Source organism: Eumetopias jubatus, unplaced genomic scaffold (assembly GCF_037043125.1).
Source record: "Eumetopias jubatus isolate StellerSeaLion01/CBP00866 unplaced genomic scaffold, mEumJub1_p1.0 scaffold_1, whole genome shotgun sequence".
NCBI classification, from domain to species: domain Eukaryota; kingdom Metazoa; phylum Chordata; class Mammalia; order Carnivora; family Otariidae; genus Eumetopias; species Eumetopias jubatus.
Genome location: NW_028274807.1, coordinates 176,074,694 through 176,086,658, shown reverse-complemented (window position 1 = coordinate 176,086,658; position 11,965 = coordinate 176,074,694). Strand labels below are relative to the sequence as shown.

At 35.1% G+C, this 11,965-nt stretch overlaps 1 non-coding gene across 1 annotated transcript; it reads right to left on the bottom strand.

Annotated features, from left to right (window-relative positions):
- Nucleotides 1-879: 879 nt before the first annotated feature.
- Nucleotides 880-983, bottom strand: LOC114207826 (U6 spliceosomal RNA). Its single transcript, XR_003608923.1, has one exon. It is a non-coding gene; the product is annotated as a U6 spliceosomal RNA (small nuclear RNA).
- Between the last annotated feature and the right edge of the window lie 10,982 nt (nucleotides 984-11,965).

Below are 11,965 nucleotides of genomic sequence, written 5' to 3'. Positions count from 1 at the left end.
AAAATGTCCCCTGTTGTCTCTAGTAACATTTTTTTCTTAAAGTTTATTTTGTCTAATGGTAGTATAGCCACCCAAGATCTGTTTTGCTTACTTTTTCCAAGGTGTGCAAATTTTTTTATCTTTTTACATTCATCCTGTAAACATCTTTTAACCATAAGTTTTTCACTTCTAGGCAGCATCTGGTTGGATCATTTTATTTAAACTACTCTGGCAATCTCTTTTTTTTATTAGAATATTAAATCCATTTACATCTAATGAAATTATTGATATGATGGAATTGACATCTTTTATTTTGCTTTTTTCCCTATATGTCTACATTTTTGTTTTTCTGTTGCTGTCTTCTTTCATTTTAAATATTTTTCTAGTGTATATTTTATATCCCTTTTGTCTTTTTCTGTATTTAAAATTTTTTTTTAGTGGTTACCGTGAGGATTACAATTGGCATCTTACCTAAAACAATCTAGTTCATATAAATACTAACTTAATTGAATAGTATATAGAAACTTTGTTCCAGTATATCCTTTACCTCCTCTGTCCTTTGGCTGTTATTGTCATACAAATTTCATCTTTATGCCATTGTTTTTTAATCATGTAGGAGAAGAAGACAGTTACAAGAAATACATATAATGTCTTTTATATTTTTGTTTACTAGCGTTTTTTATTTTTTGTGTTTGTAGATTTCAGGTGAATGTCTAGTTTCCTCTCATTTCAGGTTGAAGGATTTAATGTTTTTTGTAGGGCAGATATGCTAGCAACAAATTCCCTCGGTTTTTGCTTATCTGGGAATGTATTAATTTCTCCTTAATTTTAAAGGATAGTTTTGGTAGACATAGAATTCTCGGTTACTATTAGCACTTTATTCAAAGTGTTATCCCACTGAAAAATATAGAAGACTTTATGGATTTTCATGTCATCCTTATATAGGGGCCATGGTATTCTCTACATCGTTTCAATTTTAGTATATGTGCTAGTAAAGCAAGCACTTTGGATCCCTCCATACTACAATGGAAATGAGGAAGACTTGGAGGAAGCAACCTCTGTCCTTTTCTTAATATAAATCCTGCCTTTGCTACTTCTCATCTATTTCATGGAACATGTTGCATCCATAGAATGCAGCACCTCTTCTAGGAAACAAAAAATTTTTATTTTCCATCCAGTAATCTAAGTATAAGCCCCACTATTTGGACCTCTGGTTGTTTTCTAACTGCCTCTGTTCGAACTCTTTCTTTGGATTTCAGTTTTCTTTTTTCATCATGTACTACAGAACCATTCCTTCCACATAGTTAATACAGATCTCACTTGGCATAGGGATTTTCATTTATGGGAAGGAGACATATGCCTTTCATTCGAAGGAAGGCATTATTATATTTATTTCATAGCACACTTATATATGTATGTATATATCCATCTATGAAGTATCCATTCATCTATCCTTCCATCTATCAGTCTAGCCAGCCAACCATCTATTAGTCAGTCTGTTTGTAATACATTTATAACATGTCTTTTTCCTCAGAGAAATTCAATATTAGCATGTGGTGGTTGTGTAATAAATATGTGTTAAATTAAATATGTATGAGGAGTAAAAAATAGTAGAAAGCATTAGCATTATAAAATGTTGGCCTGGATAATTCTTTTTCTTTAGGAGTCTATCCTGTGCAATGTTGGATCCTTAGCAGCAACATCCCTGACCTCCCAGTGGATGCCTGTATTACCTTCTCAGCTGTGACAACCACAAAACCTCTCCAGACATTGTGAAATACCCCGTGGAGGGAAAATCCCTTCCTCCCTCATCCAGATGAGAATTACTGGTAGAAAGGCATTTTTTCCCCTTCTTTTATCATAATACGCATATTCATGAAAATCACTGTTTAACATTGACTAATGGTAGGGCTAATTATTTGATGAATTAATGTATTTACATCTGTGTTTTCCAGGTATTCACTCTCTCACTCATTGATTCATCTACTCATATCATTCAGTTAGCATTTATTGTATACCTATTATGTGCCAGATACTGTACTAGGAGTGGGGATACATTAGGGAAATATAAATCCCTGTCCTTATAGGGCTTACCACCTTTGGAAATAACCAGAGGGGGTGGGGGAAGAACAAATAACTAAACAAAAGATATCACTGACAAGTGTTTTGTTGATAATCACACACGAAGTTGTAAGGGAATGATGGGTAACACTGGATTAGTGGACTGGCAAGGACTCTGAGGTGACATTTCATGTGAGCACTGAGTAGTAAGAGGACATCAAAGTAAAGAAGTGAATGAATTATTTATTCATGTTGACTTATTTTTTATGGCACACAAACGTTGTCATGAGTGTAAAAAGATGAGCATTGTCTGGTATATTGACGTACTTATCTACCATCTGTATGTGAACAACACTGAAGTGTTTGTGTGGAAATCATTAGGAATTGTTCCAAACTAATTGCGAAGTCTGGCAAATTTTTTAACGAGAGTATATAATCCTACTAATATGCTGTTCACTGCTTTAAGGATACCATGAAAAGTGGACCATAAAAACCAAATGTGAGATATGCAGGCCTTTAAATATCCCATGTGTCAAGAACTAGGAGTTATTAAGAGAACACAACAAGTATCATTTCTAGCTTCATAACATATCACTGAGGAGATGGGCATGACCAGAGAAAGCTACTCAAAGGAAAATCCTGAACCTGATATATTTAAAAGAAAGAGGAGAAATGATGTTTATCTTAAAGAATGGCTCTACTCAGGGGACATGGGTGGCTCAGTCAGTTAAGTGTCCAGCTCTTGGTTCGGCTCAATTCATGATCTCATAGGTGTTGGGATCAAGCCCCATTTCAGGTTCCATGCTCAGCTCAGAGTATGATTAAGATTCTCTCCCTCTGTCCCTCCCCCTGCCGCCACTCACACATGCGCACACTTTCTCACTCTCTCTCAAATAAATTAAAAAAAAAAAAAGAATGTCTCCTCTCTCTGACTTCAGTAGATTCAAAGACTACTCAGAACTTTCTAATTTTTCAATAAATTTGAATTGGATTGAGATACCCATTTTAAGGTGGGCATAACAATGGATAAGCTGATTCGTAATATGGATAATTATATGCATTTGTGGTAATGGGGGAAAAAACCTATAAACTTCTGAGGAGGTAGATTCATTTATAATTTCATTGGTAGTAGATAATGAAATTAAATATAAAACATTGCAGGACCTATGCTGTCATTCTTTGACCAATCACAATAATATAGTTTGCTTTTTATGCTCATGAATGTTTTCTGTATAAACAGAAATCCTGAGTAAACCATTTTGCATATACTTGCATTTTATTTTATTTTTTTATGTTTTTTTATTATATTATGTTAATCACCATACATTACATCATTAGTTTTTGATGTAGTGTTCCATGATTCATTGTTTGCATATGACACCCAGTGCTCCATGCAGTACGTGCCCTCTTTAATACCCATCACCAGGCTAACCCATTCCCCCACCCCCCTCCCCTCTTGAACTATACTTGCATTTTAAAAGCAGATTTACCTACTGGAAGTAAAAGGCTGTTTACAAGCATGATTGAGATATTAATTAGAACAAGGGTTTCATTATCAAGTCTTCACCTTTTATGCTAGATTCTGGATCGAGTCAAAACTGCAGCTGCAAGTCACACATCTTGATGAAAGGCAGAGTTCTATAAAAGGAAGATGAATTACAAAATAAGGTAGTTCTCATTGGATGAAGACATCATTACAGCTGCGTGACTTGGGCATTTCAGTGAACTTTGAAGAGGTCCCACCATTTTCTCTACAAATATCATTGGCTTTTAGAAAGTAGTGTCACCAGAGAAGCCAAAGTAGCTTTTTATACTGCTATTAATTAACTGAGTACAAAATTCAGTACAGTGAGATGAATGCAGGGAGCCACAGAATGTAATGATTTCAATTATCTCCTTAATATTCCTTTCTAACATAGTTGAAAATCTCAAAGGTCCAACTGTACTCTGGGGTGCAAGCCTGACTCCCCCACAGCTATGTAATCTTGGACAGGTTATTTACACTCTACCTCAGTTTACCTCAGCTGTAAAATGTGGATAATAACCCTTGTCTTCTATGGTTGTTGTGAGGATTAAATGCAATATTAAATGTAACATACATATAACAGAGCCATTGCTTGATAAATAACGGCTTTATTATTAGCAATGTTTATTTCCTCCAGTAGTAGCTTAAAAACCATTACAACAACAAAAACCCCAGGATTTTCCCTTGCTTCTGTGGTCACTGCTAATTATGAACAAGTTGTGACTCTGCATTGATGTTTGAGGTGGGAAAGGAAAACAGTTATAGTGAGAGGGGAGCCCTGTTTCCAATCTTGTGATGCTTTCGTTCAGTTTTCCCCAGTACGATTGTCTCTGGTAGGTTTTTCCCCCCACGTTCATAACTGAACGTAATTAGAATAAACAACAGCATTCATAGTGAAGATAATTTATAGAGTTCTTCACCCCCTTTTTCATAATTCTGGTTCCAACTTAGATATTTCCATCTAAGGAAGGCCTTCCTGAGTCCCCTTTCTGAGATAGTCACACACACCCGATGTTGGATTGTAGCACCCAGTTGGTCTTCTGCTTGGCACCTCCCACACCGTTTTTTTTTTTTTAATTTGTCTTTTCTTTTTCCCATCATTGAAGTGTAAATTTTAATAGGTCAGTGACAAAGTCTATCTTGTTCATCACTCTGGCTCTGGACACATGTAGATACTCGGTGTATAGTAGATGTTGATGATCTTCTTTCCCTTCAGATTGTAATTCTCCCCTGGCAGGTTTACATCTTGGATTGTCTTCTCATGTTCTCTTGGATATACCGGTACAAGCTACTAAAGGCATATGTTGTGGTAGTAATTTGTTGCAATGGGAATGTGCTTTGGGAAAGATGAAGAAGCCATCTCTTTGTGATCTTAAAATCAATCCTAAAATTTCATCTACAGAGACTGTAAGTGCCAGTCTTTTATTTGATATAATTAACCCTTTAGATTACATTTATAACACATGGAACTAACTGGATTTAATAAGAATCTTTATTTGTGTCCTTTAGCTAGACTTTTTTTTTTTAACTTAGATTCTGACTGAATTATTTCCTCCTCAGTATACAGAACAAAACTAACTAAATTAAGGTGCCCAAGTCAATACATTTAATACAATTTAGTGTATTTTCCACCAGAAAGTTGGTTACTACTTCAAGATTTAACCTTCATTTTCCATTGGAGGGTGATGGTTTATCTAGCGTCTCCTTTCCCTGAGTCCAATCTTCATGTTAGATTGTTGGAAATTTTGTGGAATCACTGTGAACATCAAATGCCATTAAGATGAGTACGGCTGTAAGCACACACAAAAATGTTAGCTATGGTGATAGTTGTAATTATTTTTGATAACCCAGTAATTCTCATTTGTATTAACTTATAAATGATATTGTATGGTTTCATGCATTAATATAGGACCTTTTGTAAAAGGGGGATTGCTTGTTTAATACATGTTTGAAATATAATAATGAACAGGACAAAAGATTTGCTAACAAATGAAACAGTTAATTTTTGCAGTTAACAAAGAAGAATGACTTTTAAATATTTTCATCCCCTGGAAATATAAAATGTAAACTTCTAACAGTATCAGACACATCAGCCTAATTCTATTTCCTAATTTTTATAGCTATATTTAGCTGCATCTTTTCATTTTTGTGGTCAGTTGCAAAAGAAATTGAAGAAGTAAACTATAGTTTTCCTCATGTTGATTTTGGTTTTGTTTTTTTATTCTTTGTTCTTCAGAGGGAATTAAATATCCAGCAGGGAATTAAATATCAAGCCCTACTACCCTGGCCATACACGTGGTTTTCTTGTAATAGTGGTTTTAGGATGATCAATATAAACTTACAATATAAATATTTTGGTTCATATAAGCAGTCATGTAAGAAAAAAATTCTGAACATTGATAAATGCAATTACTAATATATAATTACTCTTCAAATAGGAGATTTTTAAAGGACACTTTTTTTTCTTTTTGAAATATTGACTGATCCATATTTGCACTGGCTGCCTTGGAAGTGTTTGGTCTGTGCTTTTTCAAAATGATTGTCAGCAAGCATAATGGCGTTGGATCCATCCGGTAGCTTTGCTAACATATGTCTGCAGAAGGATTTTTAACATCCTGCTGACTGTGCTGGTCCTGTCGAGCTTCACAGCAGGAAAATTGTCTTTTGCAGCTCAGCTTATGAATATAACCTTTGCATGTTTGGAAATACTCCTTCTGAGGCAGGATTTATACTTACGCCTCGAATCCAAGTGCTTATTTCGGTATCAGTGTTAAACAGGAGAAAGAAGACCTGACAGTGGTTCACATTGCACATTTTATTATGTTAAAACTATCTGTTATCAGTGTCTCATTCTCTGTTTCATTTACTACTGTGTATTAGCTCTGGAAATGATGAAGGTGTTCCTTAGAAATTCACATTCCAGAAATGCTGACTCTGTCTTTTAAGTACTGTAAACATATCTAAGTGGCAGACATACCATTTTCATTAAAAATGCTTTAAGTCAGGACCATAAAGTTTGTGTTGTTACCCCAAACAGGGCCGCTCTTGCTTGAATGGCAGTCTAATCTTTTAGGCACTGAGGGGGCTATCTATGGTAAGTGCATATATTTAATCACAAAGTTTGGCTTGCCTTTACCATACACTTACTTAATTTGCCATTTTACTTATGGAAATGAAGAGTCAGCTTGTATAGGCATTTAGTATATCCTTTTAAAATAATTATTTTCTAAATATAAAAGTATTATATTAGAAACACTGTCTACAGCACCGCAGTGGAAATTAGTTTTCCACTAGTAATTAGTAAGTTTGATTCCCCAGGCCCGAAGAGGTAAATCTTGTTAGGGGGAAGAATTGATGTTCTTACCTAAGTGAAGTACCAATGCTTTTTAATGATTATTATCAACCTGATTTATGGGCTTATGGTAAGACCAAATGTTTATTGATTGAGTTTGGATATAAATACATAGATACAGCACAGTGCTTTAGGTTAGTTTAGAAAATAAATATTGTATTTACTTTAAGTAATGAACTATTATGCAGTTATTAAAGTTTAGAAATGCTGAGGTAGAAACTATAAAAGAAAACTTGCTTAGCTGGGAAAGAAATAGATTAGATTCTCAACCAGCTGGATACTTCCCTGTTTTTTCTGAAAAAATAAGCAAATGTAAAACCAAAACACAAAACAAACAAACAAAAGGCCAATCAATAGATATGGAATATTTGTTCAGAAATCAAAGGTCAAGCAGAATATGTTCTAATGTTGGTTGAGATGCTGGTGAATGTCCCACATCTTTCATCCTGTGCTCCTGTAAAGATTCCAAATGATGATTCTGGGACACTGACTTGAAGATGTCATTGAATACATTTGTGTGTGTTATATTGTGCTTCCTCATGCTATTATGAGGAAAGGCTATGAAATATTGTTAATAGTAAAGATTAGAATCAAGCAGGTTATTTTTGAGTTTTTTTTTTTTTTAAGATTTTATCTATTTATTTGACAGAGAGAGACACAGCGAGAGAGGGAACACAATCAGGGAGAGTGGGAGAGGGAGAAGCAGGCTTCCCGTGGAGCAGGGAGCCCAATGCAGGGCTCCATCCCAGGACCCTGGGATCGTGATCTGAGCCGAAGGCAGACGCTTAACAACTGAGCCACCCAGGTGCCCCTATTTTTGAGTCTTAACTAGAAAAGTAAATTAATCAGAACTCCTATTACTCATGTAATATTTAATTGCATGTGCTTAGAAAAACAAACTAGGGTTACATTTTGAGTAGTATTTGAGAAACAGTGAGCACATACAAAAGACAATTTGTTGTTGAAAATGGCACATTTTCATTCTTTTTTATACCTGGATAATATTCCAGCATGTGTGCATGTGTGTGTGCGTGTGTGTGTATGTGTGTGTGTATCACAATTTCTTTATCCATTTGTTCATTGATACATAGTTGTGTTGTTTCTGTGTCTCAGCTATTGTAAATACTACTGCAGTGAACATGGGGGTGCATATATTCTTCTTTTTCTGAAAATGAAATTATTATATTAGCAAAAGTAGACCACAGTGAAAACTAATATGGTTAACATAATTAATAAGTTGGATTCCCCACATCCCAGGATGGAATGTATTTTTACCTTCAGAAGTGAGGTTAACCAGAACTCAGCTTTCAGCCTACTCACTGTGAAAATGCAGGATAATATATGCCTAATTGGCATAAAATTACAGGTCATTAATTTATTCCTTTTTATTGATTTAATAAACATTTATGGAATGTTTGCTGTGTGCCAGACACTGTCATCCCATTTTAAGATATTTTAGATTACTTATTATTGTAGTTATACTTACTAAAATGATAATTTATAGATGGAACTTTGGCTTTTTTTCTCCTTCCTTCTCTCTCCCTCCCTTTTTGTTTCCTTCCTCTTTCTTTCTTTCTTTCCTTTTCTTTCATGTTTACCATAAATATGATGCCATCAATTCATTTCTGTTTATAAGACACAATTTGCCTTCCAATCCCCATTCTACATCTAACGGAGTGTAGAGACAAAGCTGGACTTCACATATTTGGGGCGGGACTATTAGAATAATAGGGAGCTAAAGGTCCATGCAGAATTACTTTCCCTACATAAACAGTTACCATACCAAAAAGGTTAGGGTAGAAGTGAAAGAGCAAACAGCATTTAATTTGTGAGAGTTTCTAGTGCTCCAAAAGCACAGAAGGAGCAGCTGCTTAAACATTACTTGCCCTTTGACTAATAGGCAAAGGCACTGAATGGGACTTCCACGGGTAAGACTTAAACAAAAGTAATACCACCACCACTACCACTACCACCGAAAAACATTAAAAAGTAACTTGAAGTTATAATAAGAAAGAGATCATGGATGCAGAATTATCCATTGTTTTGTTCTTTGAAACTGTGGATGTGGAAAAATAATTTTCCCTCTACTCTTATAGGTTCTTGACTGTAATAAAAGACAGATTAACGGGAGAAAAAACAAACATAAGTTTAATAACATGTGTACCTTCTGTATATATGGGAGATACTCAGGAAAACTGAGTAACTCTCCAAATGGTCCAAGCCATCACCTTAAATACCATCTTTCCACTAAAGCAAGAGAAGATGTTCGGGGAAAGGGAGGCCTAATATGGAAGGTTACCAGAAAAACCACAGTAAACAAAGGTCAGGTTTTAATCTAGATTTAAGTTGTTGCCTTCTTATTGATAAGAGCTTCTAGATTTAAAGTCATTTCCCCCTCTCTTCCTGGTACAGCCTGGAAGACACCCTTACAAATGGAGATTTCCCTTATAAATGTAATTGTCTTTTACAAAAGGATAACTCCAAGTTTCTCATGTGCCTGCTGTTCCTTAAAGATAATAAGCCTAAAATAATCCTTTTGCCACTGAGGCATATTTTAGCTGGCAAATTCTACTTCTCTTCAAAAGTAACTTTTTTTTTTCTTCTGTTCTGAATCATCGACTTCTACCAGGGTCCCTAACTAAAAAGGGAAATGTTAGGCCTATTCTAAAACAATGAAAAATAAATTATCTGCCTTTGGGTATGCAATCTGAATTGGAAGTATTATAATGTCAATGAAGCACAATTTGCTAAGCAAATGAAAAAGACTGATAAAGCAAAGCAATGACATTGGCTTTTCTTTTGTACTTCCTTCACTATAAACTATTTGCTACTTAGCAAATGTCAGGCCACTTATCTAGTGAAAAAGTATGCTCTGTTCCACTGATCCCAGGCTTATGTTTTAAGAAATGATTGTAAGTGGGTTTATAAAATCATCACTAACTCTTAATTCTCTCTCATTTGATACGAGTTTGGAAGATAGAGCCATAGCATGTCTCCTTCCTGGGGGAGGGTAGGAATCAGAATCATAGCACAACTCTCCCCAAGGAAATACTCTTCTAATTTCATTTCAATGTTTCAACATTTCATCTTTTTTTTTTCTTTTTTTAAATCTTTGATATGGTAAGGGTTTCACCTCTTCGGGGTGAATGCTGCGTTTTATGTAGCATACTATTTAGAATAGTTTTTTGTTGTCTCAGCTGAAACTTCTATTGCAACATCCCATTATGTGCTTAATTACTTAATTGATAAATACTTGTTTTTTCTCCAAATTGGAAATTATGCCTGGCCTGTCACTGGGTTAAGATCTGTACTCAAATATATAGATTTTTGTATCTTTTATAGATACTGCAAGTGACAAAAACTTAAGCTGCTTTATACTCAATACAGAATTCATTACATCATATATGAAAACTTTGTGAAAATATGGGTGGACTTGGCCTTAGAGATACCTGGTACTAGGACTCAAATCTCATACCCATCTCTGCTTCTCTTTGTGTGACTGGGGCCTAAGGGTGTAAGAGCACCTGGCTCCAGAGGTCCAAAACAGACAAGCTCGGCCATGCACTGACAAAATCCAAAAGCAGAGAGATAAGTGATGGTGAAGCAAGAAAGGGATTATTTTAGTGAGGCCAACATCAGGAAGATAGTTGGACTAATGTCTCAAAGGCTGTCTCCAAATGAGAAGAGGTGGGAGGCAAACATAGTATTCTGTTCTCGGTAGGATAGACAACTATTATATAAGGGGAAAAATACAGACTTAAATTAGAGCAGAGCAGTTAAGCCAAGGTACATGAGGTTTTTTGTTTGTTTGTTTTTTTGTTTGTTTTTAGGTTTCTTGAAATACATATGCATATAATTACAACAGTAGAGTTGATAGTGAATTCAGGGGAATAGGGTGAAATGATAGGAAGTGTGGAGAGGAGAGACTGTGCATTAGAGAAGAATTAAAAGAAATGTGGGAGATCTGGAAATTAATATGTGAGTAGGGCATAGATTGGAAAGGTCTCAAGTGAAAGGACTAACAGAGTCCTAGTTAGAGGATGGGGAAATAAATATGAGGTAGAGAATCAGAGATAATGAGAGAAAAGGATCAAAGAGTGACATGGGTACAAGAATAGAGGAAGAGAAGGTACAGGAAAAGTGTAATTTGTGGTGAGAAAATTAAGGTGATATTGTTATTGTTATTAATAATAATGTTATCTTTGCATTTGCTCTTTTTTTTTTTTTTTTTTTTTGCCAAGTAGAACATTCTGGCTTTATAAGAAGCCTATTGTAATTTGAGAATTGTGAGTAAAATTAATTTTATATTTAAAAGTGCCTTTCAATGTGGTATGAACAAATATAATAACAATTCTCAACAAATAGTGCTATTTTCAGTCAATGGAAGGTAGAACATCATATATTTTAAAATCATACAATACCTCACACATTGTGGAGAGAGAACAAAGCTGTCTCCAATAATGCATGAATGATCTGTATTATGGAAGTACTTGTTCTGATAGAACACTTCAAATACCATTTGGCTGTCAGTTCTCCCTGGTTTGCTTTGTATCCCATGGAGATGATCTGACCTTAAGCTTTTGTTAGCTTCAAAGAGAGCTCCATTCTTGCCTCATCTCTGCGGGACTGAAGAAACAGACCCTTGGTTAACAACAGGAACCAAATTGATTTTAATATTGTGAATTCTTTACTCTGATGCAGGAAATTTTATCTGGGCCATCTCTGTGGTCTGGTGATTATAGGGTTGGAATAGAGTTCAAAATGCAAATCGACTCTGTAGATCTGGTATAGCTATAAGGGCCAGAGGTAGAGTGTATTAGGTGGCCCTCTTGACAATCATCTGTGACTATGTTAATAAACCTCCTACATGGATTTGTTACTTCCATCTCAGTGTAGACAATCAGTCTTCTTCACCATTTTCAGTCGTTATAATTCTGGAAAGGGAGATTATATCAATAACATAATTATCAATCTATAATTCTGGAAAGGTACAATGTATGAATGTTCATCAGATATATCCAATGAGCTCTCACTCAGAATTTCACCCC